This window comes from Melospiza melodia, chromosome 17 (genome assembly GCF_035770615.1).
Source record: "Melospiza melodia melodia isolate bMelMel2 chromosome 17, bMelMel2.pri, whole genome shotgun sequence".
Classification (NCBI taxonomy): domain Eukaryota; kingdom Metazoa; phylum Chordata; class Aves; order Passeriformes; family Passerellidae; genus Melospiza; species Melospiza melodia.
Window position 1 is genome coordinate 16752173 of NC_086210.1, and position 18302 is coordinate 16770474.

Genomic DNA, 18302 nt, shown 5'->3' on the forward strand with positions numbered 1-18302 from the left:
ATTTCTTTTGCTGTAATTAATTCTCTGAAAGCACCATTGTCAGCTTTCCCATTAGTTTGGAAGTTTCCAAGGCTATCAAGTGTTCTCATATGGCTTTTAAAACTGAAAAATGTTCGTTGGGTATGATTTCACAGGACAAACACTGTGTCATTCAGGATAATTTTAGCAAGTTTTCCCCTACCTAGATGGAACAGGTCCTGGACTAAAAGAAAATAACCTTTCTTAACTGCGCTTCTTTTCATCCATTTTTGAAAAGGTCCTGTTGTTCCTTTTTCCTGGGTCCCCATTTTTCCCTTATCTCTGGTTGCTATTCTTATCTGGCTGATTGATTCAAAGCATCAGAAGCACTCCTGTGCTGATTGATTGACTGTTGATTGCATCTCCTGGCCATCTAGGACGTGCTTGAATGCCTGTTAATTGTCCCAGCTGATACCATTCACTGAGGGTTCTGAGATAATGGGCCTGCAGCTGCCCCTCCCTCTGTCACTTCCTGTTTCCCAACTGTTGTTATCCTTATCAGGGTGGTGACTCATCTTGGGATCTGTTTTCCTTCCAGCAGCTGCTCTCCCAAGCATCTGACTGCTCCCAAGATCTTTGTCCAAGTCCATTCTCAGGCCCTCATGTGATCTCCTGGTTTGATGACTCATCCCTGTTTCTTTATCTACATCCTCAGCTGGTTTCTTGGGCAGCAATCTCCTTTTGTCCTTGCTTTGTTTAGCTGTTTTGCTTGTGATGTGTGTCCTGCAATGAGTTTATTGATGTTCTTGTTCCCCTCAAACTGAGCCTCCAATCTTATCAGTAGTTCTTCCTTCTCTTTAGTCAAGCATCTTTTGTGGGCTCCTTGGTTGGAAGTCTCTTTTGGGTGGGAAAGCAACCCTTTCCTGATTTCTAATCAATAAATGTGCCAATCTTTTGTGTTGTCCCAGAACAATTTTCATCTTGAAGTCCATGCTGCATTCCTCACATATCCACTCCCTGCCTGGAGCCATTTCTGCTGTTCCCCTGCATTTAGGAAAGTGAGAAACAATACTATGATAATTACTCTTCTCTTTTTCACATTGAGCACACTGAAAGCAAACCCTCATTTTCCCATGGGTTACCCTCAGATGTTCAATCAAGCCCAACACACAGTTCACCTGGTACCCGGGTACCACAGCAAGGACAAGGTGGATTTTTTATCAGGAACAGTCACAGTAAGGATGTCTTCCAGTGTCTGTTCCCTGCAGTTCTCTGTCTGAGCTGGGGATGTCACTGGCTGGGTGTTGTTCTCTTGCTCAGCAGATGATGTTTCTGGTGTGCCCTCCATCTCCCAATTGCTGTTTCTCTTCCAGTTGTCAAGCACAAACGATTCACAGATCCTCAGAAGGCAGGTCTTCAGTCCCACACTTGGCCGTGGTGCAAGCTGTTCATAGACCTCAGGCAGCCTGCTCAAACCCTCCCAGCTTGTGGGAAAATGAAGACATTCAAAGTTATTCACTAAAAACTCTGATCTATAAAACCCCAAGTTCACCAGCGTAGCCAATCTGTGGTCGGCCAAAATGGGGGCTTCTGATGGTGAACTTTTCGGCATTAGGTCTACCCAGTTTTTAGACAAGAGGTCTACCTGCTTTTTAGAAAATAAAGACATCAAATTTCCCTTACAAAATTGAGACAAATTGTCCACTTTAAAACCCTGGGACACCAAGGCTACCTAGTCACATTTAGAGGTTTGGTTTTAAAGTGGTTCCCCATTTTATGGATCTGGATAGTAAATTTGCCACAATTTTAGGAGAGGTAGAATAAGAATGATAGTGGACCCCCAAGGACGTAGCAATCTTTTGCCCACTTTCAAACTCTGATGTTGCAGTGTGATGTTGGAATTAAATCCTAATACTCTGGAGCCAGGTTTTGGGCAAAAAGCCACACAGCTCTTACTGTAAATTTGTTTCAGGAGGATGAAATTTCAACAGGAGGATGTTGAACTTGCCATCCCCACTGCCTCTGTGCTGGGACAGAGATTGACTGGGTTACATTACACAGGGTATCCAGCAGGACCACGAGGAGGTGCAATCTCTGCAGCAATGCCCGGTTTGTAACTATACTCTCAAAAACTGCCTTAGGAGAGTCATAGTCGCTCCTGCCACTTGCCTGCATTTCATTGAATTTCTTCACTTTGTCATTCAGAGCACTGGGCAGAAATCACATTGCATCAACACCCACCTCAGGCCTTTGTGATGCTTTGTTTAAATTAAACAGTCGGATTCCCCTGGTTTGCACCAGTTCTAAGCTGGCTGCTGGGTGCTGGCCCAGGTGGGGCACCGACCCAGGGAACGCCCCTGGTGACCTCCCCCGTGTGAACCACTCGGCCGACACCTTTTCACAGCAGTTGACAGCAGGACATGGAGCAACAGATACGGCTTGATGGTAGCCAGGTGTTCCACAGCAGCTGGGAGTCTCACAGCCAGGGATAGCTTGGCAACAGGCACGGGCAGCTCCATAGCAGCCAGGAATGGCTCCTCAGCCAGGAACCCCCTTACAGTGGCAGGGCGCTCTCCCGCCGGGGCCGGGCACTGTCTCGCCGTGGCTGGGCACAGCTGTAGGGGTGCTTCCAGTCACAGCAAAGCACAGAGAGGTGGTTCCATGGCAGGCAGAGATGGCTACATGGGCAGCAGCATGGCACAGAGGAGCTGGAATCTCACAGGGGCCGGGCACTGCTTCTGAGATCTCAGCTGGTATGGCAGGCCTGGTGGAGGGGCAGCAAACCCCGCTCCATGGCCAGGCACTGTTCTGCAGGAGCAAGGCATCTCACAGTGGTGGCAGCTGGGTGCCTTGCAGCGGCTGCAGGGGCAAAGCGCCTCCCTGCTGCTACCAAGTGCTGCTTCTGGGGTTCCAGCTGTGGCAGCAGGGCACAGCAGAGTGGCAGAGTACCTGTTCAGTGTGACTCTGCAGCATGACATCTGTCCACCCTCTGGATCAGCAGCACTGCACTCCATTGACAACCCGTGCAGCTCTTGGCCAGTTTCAGCAGTTTCTGCCAGCAGGGCAGAACAAGGGGCAGCAGAGGGCACAGCAGCACAGCAGCCAGTGCTTTCAGGTGCCTTGGCAGCCATGGCAGGGCACAGAGGGGCTGCAGGGTGCTCATTTAACACAGCCAGGCTGCTCGGGGCGCCTCCAGCACTGAGCTCGGGGACGGCACACTCAGCTGACAGCGCCCTCTCACCCGGGGCAGCAGCACGGCCCCGGGTGACCAGGGGACATCCTGATGGGCAAACACCTTGGCCAAGGGTGGCAGCACAGTCCTGGGGGCAGCAGGGCACACCCTGGGCAGGTCACCCTCACCTGGGGAGGCTTCACTGTTAGCCTTGGTGGAGACCTAGTGAATGCCCCAACTTTCCCCTCTTTGTGACACTGCAGCTGTGGAAGCCCCAGGTCCCTCTCTCTCTGACACCACACCAGTGGTTGCCCCAACCTTCCCCGGTCTGTGATACCACAGTGTTGGCAGCCCCAAAGTTCTCCTCTCTATGACACTGCAGAAGTGGCCAGCCAAAGTTCTGCTCTCTATGGTAGCAACACAGTGGCAGTTCCAACATTCCCCTGTCTGTGACTCCTCAGCATTTGCAGCCCCAGTGTTTCCCTGTCAGTGACACCCCAATGGTGGAACCCTCAGTGTTCCCCTCTCGGTGACATGACAGCAGTGGCAATACCAATGTCCCCCTGTCTATGACACCAAAGCAATTGCAAACCCAGCATTTTCCTCTCTGTGACACGACAGAGTTGGCAGTGCCAAATACTCGCCTGTCTGTGACACCACAGCAGTGACTCCCCCAACATTCCCCTCTCTGTGATCCCACTGCATTGGCATTCCCAACATTGACTTCTCTGTGGCACCACAGCGGTGCCAGCCCCAAGATTACCCTGTCTTTGAGCCCACAAGGATGGCAGCCCCAACATTCCCCTCTCTGTGACACTACAGCAGTGGAAGCCCCAGTGTTCTCCTCTCTATGACAACACTGCACTGGCAGACCCAGTGTTCCTTTTTATGACACCACAGCAGCAGCTACCCCAACATTACCCTCTCTGTGACAGCACAGCTGTGGCAGTCCCGTTGTCCCAGTCTCTGACACCACAGCGGTTGCTGCCCAAACGTTCCCGTCTCTGTGACTCTGCAGCTGTGGCAGCAGCACTAGAACAGAAGCAGCAGCTGTGGAACAGCAGGAGTGCAGGGAAGGAGCAGAGAAGGAGCAGTGGAACAGTGGTAGATGAGCAGTGTTGGAGCAGCAGTGGAGCAGTGGTGCAGGAGCTGAGGAACCGTGCTGAAACAGCACAGCACAGCTTTTGAGCAGCAGTGGAGTGAGCATGGAAAAGGCGGAACAGTGGTGGCACAGGAGCTACAGCCATGGAACAGTGGTGGCACAGAAGCTACAGCCATGGAATGGTAGTGGCACGAGAGCTACAGCCATGGAACAGTGGTGGCACTGGTGCTACAGCCATGGAAATGTGGTGGCACATGAACTACAGCCATGGAACAGTGGTGGCACAGGAACTACAGCCATGCAATAGTGGTGGCACAGGAGCTTCAGCCATGGAACGGTGGTGGCACAGGAGCTACAGCCATGGAACAGTGGTGGCACAGGAACTACAGCCATGGAATGGTAGTGGCACAAGAGCTACAGCCATGGAACAGTGGTGGCACAGCCCTGCAGCTGTGGAGCAGCGCCTGAGATGCCGAAGCTGTGGGACATAGAGCAGCTCCCAGCGCTGTGTCCTGCAGGAGCCAGCCCTGCACACACCAGAGTGATGCCCCTCAGGCTGAGCCAGAGCTGGGGACAGAGGCAGGAATTGCTGCTGGGATGTGCAAGGCGTGGATTGAGTGCATTTAATGGTGACCTGGGGATTTGATCCTGCTCATTGTGGCTGCTTTTCTGCTGTTAGAACCATTCCAGTTCATCTCAAGTCATGAACCTCAGCAGAAACTTGGGACAAAAGGAATCAAAGTGCCTTCAGTCCTGCTGTCTTGGTTTGGAAAGACAGGAGTCTACTAAGGAAGGCAGGAGCCTCCCATGAAATGGAGTATGTAAACCTCCCTGCCTCCAAATTGCTATAAATTTTAAACTAAGGGGCTCTCAGGCAAAAAATATGGGAGCAGGAAATAACAGTTATTTCATAGGGAAGAAAATAAAAGGATAAAATAAACAATGCAGTAAACTAAAACAACTACGGCAGAGTCACAACACAACCTGACACTCTGTTTATTACAGCGACCTGATGAGGTCTTCAGGGTGAGAGAAGTGGACGAGAATCTTGGTTCATGATCAGAAGGCTGGATTTATTGATATATGATATATAATACATTATAACTATACTAAAAAGAATAAAGAGAGAAGTTGCAGAGACTGCTAAGCTAAGAATAGAATAGGAAAGAAGAATAACAAAGTTCTGTGTCCAGCAGAAAGCAAGGACAAACTCTCCTGTGAGTGGTCAGCAAATCCAAACACTCACAGAAGACCAATCACTGCTGCACCTGTTGCATTCCACACCAGCCGATAACAATTGTTTACATTCTTCTTCTGGGGCTTCAGCTTCCCAGAAGATGATCAAATCCCAAAGAAAGGATTTCCATGAAAAAATGTCTGCGACACTGTTGGTCAGGGTGTTGGTAGCAATCCAATTGGAAATGTGGCTGCAGTCCTCCAGGAGTGGCAGGTGTGGTTCTGTTAGAGCAGGGGCTCCTGTAGAAAAGGGTGTAGTCTTTCTCTGAGGATCCAGTGGAAGAAGAGGCAGCTGCTGTTCCTCTGGGAAATCCAGGGGAGAAGCTGTGCTGCTATTCCAGAATCTCCAGGTTCTATCTGGCTAGAATGCTTGGCTCTTCCCTCTGGGTGGAGCATCTCCCAATGGGATGGTGTAGTTCTTATCAGCCATGCAGTGACATTCAATAGCCTGTTATCACCAGATGTCCCCCCAGGAGGGAGGAGTGGTTGTGGAAGAGATAAGGAAAACTGCCATACAGATGGCAAATAAAATCCATCTTGCCTTGCAATCTGGGACACCTGCAGAGAAACACATCTTGGTAGAAGTTGAATGATTTCTGATTTGGGAACTGAAGTGGGTCAATTATTGGCCTGTGGTTTGTTCTCATCCAGAAAGATGTTCCAAAGTACTGCAATTTGGCATTAAAAACCAGGAACGTGCCTCCTCATCTGGATATTGCCCATGGACTACACAGCTATTTGTGGTCAATATGGTAAGAAAACAACTGGAAATCTTTTCCTGATTTCCCTCTCTCTTCCAGTCTCTGGGATTAGGCCTCCAACAGTCCTTGCAGGTCTTCTTTCCATAATCTGCTCCTCTGGAGTTGGGATGGGACAAATCAGCAGTGGGAAGAGGGAGGACAATGGACCATTACAACTGCAAACTCTGGCTTTTATAGTCTCTGGATTTCCAGTGCTTAGAAACTGTCATGTTTTCAACTGTCTGAACAAATCCCACATTTGTCACTTTTTCCCCGGCAGAAAACCTTCCTTTGGCCCTGTTTAGGAACTGACCCTGGGAAACACCTCATTCCAGATGCGTTTTTGTTGGTTTTGCCAAGAGATGACAAGAAAATCAGCACAAGGGGCAGTGATGAGAGAAAGGGAAGAAACAATTCCTGTCTTTTCTCTTCCTTGTGGGAATTCTCCTCTAGAGGTTGTGCTCCAGCCAGAGACTTCCCAGGCCAAGGGCTGAGGGAAGCTATTCAGCTGAGGCAGCTGAGGCATCTCCCCCCTGGTCTGTAGCCCTGGAGCTGGGAGGGGACATGGGTGCCCCCCTTGCACCGCCTGGAATGGGGGATTCCTCCTGCCTCTGCCAGGCGCTCCTGATCCTGGCTTTAGCCCTGGCCTGGCTGCTCCTGCTCTGAGCTCCCTGCCATGGGCATTGCTGGTGCTGGAGGGCAGGAGGGAGGGATTCAGTGCAAACCTGGGAGGTGCCAGTGGGCTCAGAGATGTGTGGAGGTGACAGTGACAGAGTGACACAGGGAGGTGCAGAGGGACACAGGGACAAGACAACACCCCAGGGAAAACCTCTTGGAAATTTGGGGGACTTTGAGTGTAAAATACACATGAACACAGACACAAAGACACAGAATACTGCAAAGCATTTCCCAGCTGTCTTAGGTTGGACATGGGGCGTGTATTCTATTCCTATCTGATGGGGCAGTTACCTTCTGTGAATTGGGCAGTTTTCTTTATCTCTTCCACAACCCATCCTCCCTCCCAGGAGATATCTTCTGTTAATGGGCCATTGAGTGCCACTGCATGACTGATAAAATTCCATCATCCCATTGTGAGAAGCTCCGCCCAGAGGGAGGAGCCAAGCATTCCTACCTGGATATAATCAGAGGGCTGGAAGACCAGAGTCAGCCTTTTCCACTGGATTCCCGGAGGAAGACCAGGCCCAACACCACCACCACTGGATCTTCAGAGGAAAACTCCACCCTCCTACAGGATCCCTGCTTCAACAGAGCCACACCTGTCACTGCAGGAGGAATACAGCCACCGTTTATTGGGACTGCCACCGCCACCGTAACCCATACGGTGTCAGGTCGTATTCTAAATCTGTCAATATTTTTTCTTCGTATTATTGCGTTTATATTATTACTATTGCGTTAATTTTCCTGCTAAATAACTGTTATTCCCATTCCCATATCTGTTGCCTTAGAGCCCCATAATTTCAAAATTATAACAGTTCGGAGGGAGGTTGTTTACATTTTCCACTTCAAGGGAGGCTCCTGCCTTCCTTAGCAGACACCTGCTGAGACAATGCCCCAGGATACCTAGGCGGGTGAGGAGGAAGTCAGTGTCCCTGTCCTGTTCCCCCTCTCTCCTGCTCCATCTCTCAGCCTAACAGAGCCCCCGGCTGCAGGACAACCCCACTGCCCATGCCGTCCTGCCGGGGAAGCACTGGGGAGATCTCCTTCCCCTTCCCTCTGGTACACAGGCACATCTCATCCTCTCTTTGTCCTTCCTCCCCCAGAGCAGGAGCTGCGGATGGAGACCTGGAAGGAAAAATCCCCACAGCAGAACCTCATGGAAGAGGCTGTTTTGAGCAGCTCCATGGCAGAAGAATCCAACAGAGAGGAAAAGTCACAGAGATCCCTCAGGAGGAGGGGCTCCAAACCCAGCCCAGGGTGCTCTGAGGAGGAAAGACCCACCCTGGGCCAGGAAGGTGGACAGAGCTTCAGCCAGGGCTCGGAGCTGGTGGTGCATGAGCAGCTTCACGATGGGGAGAAGCCCTACAAGTGCTTGGAGTGTGGGAAGAGCTTCAGCAAGAGCAGCAAACTGATCCGCCACCAGATGATCCACAACGGGCAATGGCCCTACGAGTGTGAGGAATGTGGGAAGGGCTTCAGCTGCAGCTCAGAACTCATCAGGCACCAACGCATCCACACTGGGGAGAGGCCCTACAAGTGTCCCCAGTGTGGGAAGAGATTTCGGAGCAGCTCCAATCTCATCCTGCATGAGCGGATTCACACTGAGGAGAGGCCCTTCCGCTGCCCTGACTGCGGGAAGGGATTCCGACGTAACTCCCACCTCATCAACCACCAGCGCATCCACAGCGGGGAGAGGCCCTACGAGTGTCCCCAGTGTGGGAAGAGCTTCTCACACAGCTCTACCTTGACCCGACACCAACGCAGGCACCGGTAAGGGAAGCCCTGTGTGTGCTCCAACTGCAGGAGGAGCTTTGTGCACTGGTGCAGCTTCATCCCCATGGGAGGACCCACATTGTTCAGAACACTGGTGACCCACATTCCCAGTGATCCATGTTGGGAGGACACCTGGCTGGTTATCCTTTTGGCCCTAATTTTCTTCTGATTTGTCTTTATCACTTAAAACCACTTAAAATAGGACTAAAATGAAAGTAATTGATCAAGGATGTCTGAAGTCCCAGCATTTAACAGGTATTTGAGGTGGAATTTATGGTTTGTGAACATTTGTTCTGTAGGATTTGTGGGTTCTTGGGGGATTTCAGCAAGTGTTCTCCATATCTTTGCACTCCAGAATTCCAGATAGATTGGTCTGTCACCTCAAAACAATTCAATCCCATTGAAAACACCTCCATTTTACCCCAAAATTGACCAATCCATGTCAAAATGCCTTATTCCCACCTAAGAAAAACTCAGTCCATGACAAATCTACTTGATTCCACAATGTCCAGGGTGAGATGGGGTTGGAAGGAGATTGGGAGAAGTAGCATCCAAATTTGAGGGTGTGGGATTGAGATTGTGTGGGGCTGGATGTGTGGCCTGTATTTTGATAGTAAATAAAACTTTCAGAATTACTGACTTCTGTCCCATTCATTTTTTGTCAGTTCCAGTTTGTTTTTCAGAGTGCCACCTCCGCAGCTGATTGTGTTTGTGCCCTTCTTTCTCTCCTTCCTTTCTTTGCCTGCTCTGTTTCTCTCTCAGTGTCTCTCTTGACCATGGGCAGCTCCCACCAAAGATCCTGCCCTGATTTATTTCCCAGTCCAGGAGCTACAACAACCACGGGTGAAGCTATGAAGGCTGGCAGTGAAATGTCACTGTAAGTTCTTGCTCCACTTGGCCTTTTTCTCCTTCTTAGGAGCTTGGCCTTCCAGGGCAGGAACATGTTTTCCTGCCTGGGAACTGGAATTCCCGCCCCTGGGAGTGTGTGCCATGGATCCCAGAGGGGCATTCCTGAGCCTCCCAGGGTGCTGCTCCTGCTGTGCCTCCCAAGGAGCTCTGCAGGGCCAGGGGACAAGGTCCAGCAGCTCTGTTGGTTCTGCAGTGCCACAACGGCTCCTGGTTCCATGAGTTTCCATACCGCAAACAGCCGTTCCTTGATTCCCATGATGCCCAGCTGTGTCACCATGGATATTTGGTGTCATGAAGTTCTTCATGGTCACAATGGCCTTCTTGGATGGGCAGTGCCACCATGGACCATTGGCTCCATGCAGCCCTGCTGGGTCACCATGGACTCTTTGGTTCCATCAGGTTCTGGGGGTGTCTCCATTGTCTCCTTGGATCCACAGTGTATCAATGGACCACTGGATCCACGTGGCCCTGCTGTGTCACCATGGCCCCTTGGTTCCATGGGTCACAACTGACTCCTTGCTTCCACGTCACCTCCTCAGTGTCAAAATGGCCCCTTCGTTCCATGAGGAACACAAAAGTTTTGTAGCAACTTGGAAAAATCGTGCTTAATACACCTGGGAACATCTGTTTGCATTCAAGAGAGAGGTAGAAGGTGAGGATGGCACCAGTAGCTTCATCTGCAACACAGATCCAGGCAAAGGACAGGGACACAGAATTCAGCTGCAAGACTCAGAGAATTCTGCTCCCAGAGATCATTTATGCTCACACTGTCCCTTTTAGAAGGGTGACATCATTCCAGGCAGCCTGGACTGAGCAGGTGGTTTCTGAGGTGGGTTTGTTTTTCAGGAAACCCACTCAGGCTTTTCCATTTGCTCTGATTTGAAAATATAACCAGAGAGAGACTCAAAGTCAGAAATACAATTTATTAGGAAAAAAAATAATGCAATAATACAAAATAAAAAACACCGATAAAGTCAGAATATAACCTGTCACTCTGTTGGTCAGGGTGTTGGTAGCAGTCCAGTTGGAATGGTGGCTGCAGTCCTCCTGGAGTGGCAGATGTGGTTATGCTGGAGCAGCGATCCTGTAGTAGGGTGTAGCCTACCTCTGAAAATCCAGTGGAAATGGCAGCTGTTGCTCTGGGGAATCCGGTGGAAAGGCAGCTTGTTTTGTCCCAAAGCCCAGATAATATCCAGGGGGGCATGCTTAGCTCTTCCCCCCTGGGTGGAGCATCTCATAATGGGCTGATATCGTTCTATGAGTCATGAGGTGGGTCCATTAAAGGGAAATGGCTCCTGGAGGGCATTATCTCTGAGTCATGCAGAAAGGCATTGATGGGCCTATTAACAGGAAATAAGGAATAAAACAATGCCTCTCCTGTTTCAACAGCTCTTGAGGATGGGAATAGAATACATCTTTATATTGTAACCTAGGACATCTCTCACCAATGGAAGGGTGAGACAGAATAACTTCATATTTGGCATCATTTCATGCTCTGCTGGGAGTTTCCTGAGGGCTGGTAGTGCTGTTGGCTTCAAGAACAGCTTGGGTAATGGCTGTGGGACTGAGGCCTGGGTAAAATACCAGAACAGTATTCTTGTATTTATAGTCTTTTGCTACATGTCCAGTTTTCCTGCAGTTATAACAGTTTCCACTGCCTTTATTACATTCTGTATTGTGGGGAAGCACATTTGCTGCAACCAGCATTTCAATTGCACCCTGGCTGGTGGCCTTGGCTAGGCTGGAGTCACAGTCTGAGATCGCCTGGCAAATGCAAGCATCAACCATCTGAGCAATGGTTGGCTCAGGGTCAAGGGGGAGGCTGTGAAGAACCTTTCTGCAGTCAATACTGGCATTACAGAAAGCTAATTTGCTAATAAGATAATCCTGGACCTTTTGATCATCTACCTGTTTTTCCAGGGCTTTCATAAGGTGCTTTATGATCTTGACATAGCTCTCATCCGAGCCCTGGTGAATGTAAGTGAAGTCAGTGTGGGGTGTAGAAGCATCAGGTGTTTGGAGGAGGGTGGACCATGCAGCGCCTTTGAGATCTTCCAGTATTGACTGGGGGATGACTTCAGCCTGATACTGCAGTCTAGTATAGTCTCCTTCCCTGGTAATGTGGTCCATTGTGAGGCGTTGTCGCCTTTCTTCCTCAACATAACCTTTTGGTAACTCATGAACTTTATTTATCCAAACTCCTTTCCAGAAAATAAATTCATCAGATGACAATATAATTTTCATACACCATTTTAAATTTTGTGGCACCATTGTGTGGGTAGTAAATGGCATGTCCAGCAAATTGTTAAAATAGGGAGAACCCCTCCCATAATCCTTGGCAGCTTTACTAAGTCCTTCATTTCCCTATGGAGGTAGGGAATCCAAGATTCAGGTCGCACCTGTGCAGTATAAGCAGGGGCCAAAATCTAAATGGGAATCTATTCCCTATGGATTCCCAGGGGCCAAAACCTAAATGGGAATCTATTCCCTATGGATTCCCATTTAGGTTTTGGCCCCACTTATACTGCACAGGTGCCACCTGAATCTTGGATACCACCTCCCAGTCCCCCTCCTTTGCAGCTTTTCTCCGCATCCTCTGCCAAGAATCCTTGGGCTCATCCTCACTCTCAGATAAGCTATCACTCTTTTCCTCTGTGGAGGAGGCAGGTCTGCTGGCAGAGGCGCAGGCTTTTCTGCCGATCGGCAATGCCTGGTGTTGAAGGCCTTTGGTAGCCAAAATGGCTTCCTTCTAGTTGGTCCCATGTCCGGTTCCAGTGATGTGGGAACTGGAAGAGGCTGGACTGGAGAAGGGGCCTGGAAGTGGAGAGGTGCAGCCCGCATTGGGGAGAACCTTTCTGCTGATAGGGGAGGGACTAATGTGGCAGTGGAATTCAACATTAAGGTGAGACCCGACACAGAGGAGGCACCTGGAGCAAAGGCGGGAAATGGGGATGAAGGTGGGAGGGAATCAAAAAATGCGGCCTCTCTAACAGGAGTATTGCCATCTTGTGATTTATAGGAAGGAGGATTAGAACTAGGGAATGAAGGAATGTGGGTGAGGGAATATCTCAAGGCAGCATGGCCACTACCACCCTGAGGAGAGGACAGAAAAGGAGGGGAGATGGCAGACAGCAGATGGCTTGTCTGTGCCGAAAGGCGGGCTCCATCTCCCATCCTGTTCTCAGGGAACCTGGGTTCGGGAATGTGAAGGGTGGTTTGAATAAACCAGGGCAAAGGTTTGGAACCATGAATTCATTAAATGATCCCATAAATTGAATGAAACAACAGATAAAATTTCTCAACTTTTAAAACCCCTTGTATTTGTAAAATATAAAGCTTATCCCCAACAGCATCCCAAAATGATAACTGATAGATAGAATCAACAGAGATATCAGGAAGCTCCTCAAATAACCATGAACAATACCTTTTAAACTCCCTTCAGAAAATTAACTCCCCTCTAAATTTAAAACTCTCCAAAACTTAACAAAAACATCCTTCTCAGCTTGGGAATGAGTATTTCCCATAGCTGCCCCTAGTGGAAGAGGGAATGCCCACCCACAGGAACAGAAAATCAGAAGCCCAAACCCCTGGGAGCTCTTTGCCACTCAGTCACTCACTCTCAGTCTCACAGGCACAATCTCCAGCCAAAGTGGGGCTGTCAGAGAAGTAGGTCCCATAGATGTTGAGGGGATTGTCAACTTCTTCTTTAGCGAGATTAGATAAAACTCACTTCAGTGTTGTGGCTGACCCGAAGGGGTACAGCTTCCAGTGACGTCTGGCTGGCAGGATCACTGCTGGAGACACAAGGACCTCAAGGAATCTGGTTCCTCTTCAGACGCCATGTGTAGCATCATGGCCCTACTGAGGCCCTTGGAGCGTCCAGCACTCATAAGCACAAACCTCACTGCTACCTTAGAAAGGTGACAGAATGAGCAGGATGGGTCTTCATATGATCTCCTGCAAACTGGGTTTATTGGTACACAAACAGGCTACACAGCTGAACAGGCCCCAGGGACGAAGGCAGGGTGTAGACTGAGGGAACAGGGCCTTATATGAGGTAGTGAGGGTGGAGCTGAGGGTCAGGGTCCAATGGATATGGGGGAAGATGGTGCAGAGGAGGGGTCAGAGCTGAGGTCAGCCAATAGGAAACAAGGGTGGAGGAATACAGCAAACTAGGGCAAATGGAGGGACAGAGAGAGAACATTTTAGGGCCAAACAAACGTGGGCAATAGGAGTTGAACTAGGGTAATTAGGCCAATGGGCCAATGGGGTAACCTAACGTAACATAAATCAGCATGTGTCTGCAAAGATCAATATGAGAAGAAAGCATCTCACCCTAACCTGAAAGCCTATTTCTCTTATCTAGAACCAGTCCTCCATGTCTGGGGGATTGAGATTCTGATGCTAGGCCTCTGGGCCTCCACACATCCTCACAGCTGGCCCAGGGCAGGTCTGGAGGGGTCTTGGTGGCAGCTTGGGCTTGGCACACACTTGAGGAGGGTGTCTGTTTTCAACAGGGAGCTTAGGAGTTTTAGAGTGCTAAAAGAAAAGAAAAAAAACCCTCTTTGCCTGAGAGCAGCCAGTTCTCCAAGCTAAGCTGATGCCAGGTGAGTGAGAAGAGACAGGATGGGGTTTGGAAATGTGGAGCAAGGCTCTCCACACTGTGTCAGATCTCAAGACACAGCTTCTCAGAGCAGGCCAGAGCTCCTTAGGAAAGTCCCTGGGTCAATATCAGTCACAGAAGGCTGCTATCATTTCTTCTCTAAATAGAACCATACACCCTTAAAACAGGAATGTGGATTTATTAGAAGCTCTTTGAAATATTTCTCCATAACAATAGAAAAAAAACTTCCTAGTGAACTGCACTTCAGTAGAGTGAAATCAAGGCAAAACCATGGTTTGTCAGGACTTGCTTGATTCTAATGAGCCCCATGGTGCATTTGGAGCTGAGCCCTTGAATCTCAAGGTCTGAGAGGAGATTGCACAAACCTTTCCAGGAGTCAAAGACAGAAGAAAACCCCAGAGTGTCTCAAAGCATGAATGAGTCCCACTGAGGTCCCTCCCCAAACATGGTCCTCATGACTCCTTGGAGGAGAGAATTGGAGGCCAGATGGCACAAAAACCTCTCAGAAGCCTCATTGAGGAAAGGAAATTCCAAAGCACCTTAAAAACCATTATTACCTCAAAGTATTAATGAGTTCCACTGAGTGTCAATACAAAGCTCTCAAGGGACTCGTTAAAGCAGATAACTGAGGCCATGATTGCACAAATCTCTCATGGAGTCTCTATCAAAAGGGAAACACCAAGTACCTTAAAATAACTGAAGTACCTTGAAGCATTAATGAGCTCCACTGAGGGTTGTTACTGACAAAGCCTCTCCAGGGACTAATTACAGCAGAAAATTGGAGGCTATGATTGCACAAAGCTCTCAGAGACTGCAAGGCCAAAGCAAAAGCCAAAGTCCTTTGAAAAACCTGCAGTCCCTGCAGGGAGCATTCAGGAGCCCCCAGCACCATTGCTGAGCAAGGCTCCCCAGAGACTCCTTCCAGCACATCCTTGAGGCCGCTGGGATGTGAGCTAGGGGGGGATGCTGAGGGCAGGACAAGGGGCTGACAGTGCCCAGCCTGGATGGGGCTGTGCCAGGAGGCCCCAGGGCCTCAGGACAAGATGTCTCCTCACAGCCCTTGGTGGCACAGACCCTGCTGTGCCCCTGGGCAGCAAGACTTGGCTTCTCTTTGTCCACAGCTGCCATCAGTGCCTCCAGTTCTCTGCTCTGCCTGGGGCCTGGGGACACTTTCTCTGTCGTGTCCCTGACAGGGATCTCTTCAAAGTACAAGAAACTTCAGTGTTTCAATAGAACTGAGTTCTTAAGGGTTCTTGAGGGTTCTGTGACATCACAGAGCTAGCTGTGACATCACAGAGCAGGGTGTGAGGCCATAGAGCAGTGTCTGCCATCATAGAGGGTGGCTCTGAGGCATCAGAGAGTGGGTTGTGACATCACCTGGTGGCTGTGTAACATCATAGAGGAGGCTGTGACATCACAGAACAGATTGTGACATCACAGGGTGACTTTGTGACATCAGTCTTCTGCGATGTCACAGCACTGCTGTATGAAATCACAGGGTGACATAGAGTTGGCTCTGTGATATCACAGGATCAGTGTGATATCACAGGGTCAGTGTGACATCTCAGGGGCTGTGTGACATCACAGGGGCTGTGTGACATCACGGGGGCTTTGTGAGGTCACTGGGGAGGTCACTCTGCCCCGGCCCCCCTCACAGTTCCCCCCAGAGCAGTCCAACCCTGCTCGTGCACAGCGGGGTCCCCTGTCCCCCTGGGTTCCACCGCCCCCGGCCCTGCAGCCTCCCCCAGAGGATGTTCCATGAGATCAACCCCAGAGCCTCACACGGGGACGGGGGGACGGGGCCCTGGGGGTGGCACAGGGGGACAGGGACCCCCCGGCAGTGTCCCCGTGACCCCCAGGGCCAGAGCCTGAGCCAGGGCTCCTTCACCCTGTTACAAACAAGGGGCTGAGAGCGCTGAAAAATCCCCAGCAAGGGAGCAGCAAAAACCAGATTGAATATTAAGGGACAGCAGCACAAAGTTCTTTGGAAAGAGTCACTCTGCTCCTGATTGGACATTTCAGGCACACCAGGGAAACAAAGCAACAACAAAACCAAACGGAGTCCAGGTAATCAAACCAGAAATTAACCTAGAACTGTCCCTGTGTGTGTGTGTGTGTGTGTGTGTGTGTGTGAGACACAAGGACAGCAAGGGCAAGGATAAAAGGAACATGGTCTGAAAGTTTAACAGAGCTCAAACTTAACAGGACTTTACTTATACATTAACCTTAACTGATACTTTCAACCTCACAATTTAGCAAAAGAGCAGAGTATAACAGCATGTAACCTAACTTAAACCTATGACTTCGCAATTTAACAGAGGAATAACACTTAACAATATTGAACTTATAACTTATACTAAAGGTAACTGCTTAGCAAAAGAAGAACTCTCAGCAGCATTTAACTTCACTTAGGCCTTGTGATTTAACCTTCCCTACAGGCCTGACTGACTCAGCTATCCCAAGCACTCAAGCCCCTCAGAGAGCAGCATTTCTGCCACATTTCCCCAGCACAGGCACTCCTGTGTGCACACAGACACAAAGAGTCAGTGCAAGGCACCTGTGAGCAATTCCCCTGAGGGCAGGCAATGCTCACTGTGGACCCTTTGGCATCTCCCCAGCAAAGGGCAAAGGGGTGAGCCTGGAGGAGTGGGGGGATCGGCCCAAGCTCCATCATTGTTCAGGATCCCCGAGTGCAGCAAATGGGAGAGTTCCCGGCTGGGAGAGGCCCCACTCAGAGGGAGTGGCTGGCCCAGGAGAGCTCCAAGGGCTCCTTTTGGAGCGCTGTTTGCAGGGCCCCAAGAGAGGGGCTTCAGTCCCAGCAATGGTTCATCCTGGCCGCACTTGGCACCAACAGCTTTCTTTGGCAGTGTGAGAACAGGGATGTTGTGCCACTGAGGGAACAAAAACAGTTCCCAGGGCTGCTCCTACAGGAACCAGCTGGTTGGGCAGCAGCAGTGCCTGGGGCAGACAGTGTTTGTGATGAGCTGCAGAGGAGCTGAGCCCAGGGGCTGTTGGCCAAGGCCAAGTCCCAGGGAGCATTTCTCAGCTGGCAGGGTGGCCTGAGAAGGGGAGGGGGGAATGCAGCAGCACAGGGCCCACGGAACCAAGGGACCATTGTGACACTGTGGGGCTCTGTGACACCAAGGGACCATTGTGACACTGTGGGGCCCTGTGAGATCAAGGGACCATTGTGACACTGTGGGGCCCTGTGAGACCAAGGGACCATTGTGACACTGTGCGCCCTGTGAGACCAAGGGACCATTGTGACACTGTGGGGCCCTGTGAGACCAAGGGACAAATTGTGACACTGTGGAGCCCTGTGACACCAAGGGACCATTGTGACACTGTGGGGCCTCATGGGATCATGGAGAGCACTGTGACATTGCTGGGCCTCATGGAACCAAGGGGACTGTACTGATGCTGTGTGGCTCCATGGAATGTAGGGATCATTGTGACATTGAGAGGCCCCATTGAACCAAGGGTCCATTATGACACCACGGGGCCTCATGGAACCATGGAGACCATTATGACACGTTGTGGTGTTATGGAACCAAGCGACCATTGTGACACTGTGGGACTCCATGGAACCAAAGGTTCATTGTGACATTGCAAGGCCTCGTGGAACCATGGAAAGACAATTGAGACGCTTTACAGCCTCATGGAACCAAAGGGCTATTGTGACACTGAGGGGCCCATGGAATCACAGACACCATTGTGCCACTCAGGGGACTCATGGAGACCATTGTGACAGTATGAGGCCCCATGGAATAAGCAAAGCATTGTGAGACTGTGAAGCCTCATGGAACCAGTGAGACCACTGTGACCCTGGGAGGACCACTGTGTATTGTGGGGCCTCGTGAAACCAAGAGGCCTTTGTGACACTGCAGGGCTGCATGGAACCAAAGGTCCATTGTCACACTGCAGGGCCTTGTGGGATCTCAGCACCTCAGGATGAAGGTGCAGAGTGACCGAGACCACCCTTGGGGGGCTCGGGAGTGCTGGAATGTTGCCAGAAGTGTCTGGTGGCTGGACTTTGATCCTACACAGGAGATGACATCTGTATGAGGACTGGGAGTATTTTACTGGGTGAATGGTGAAGAGATAAGTTAA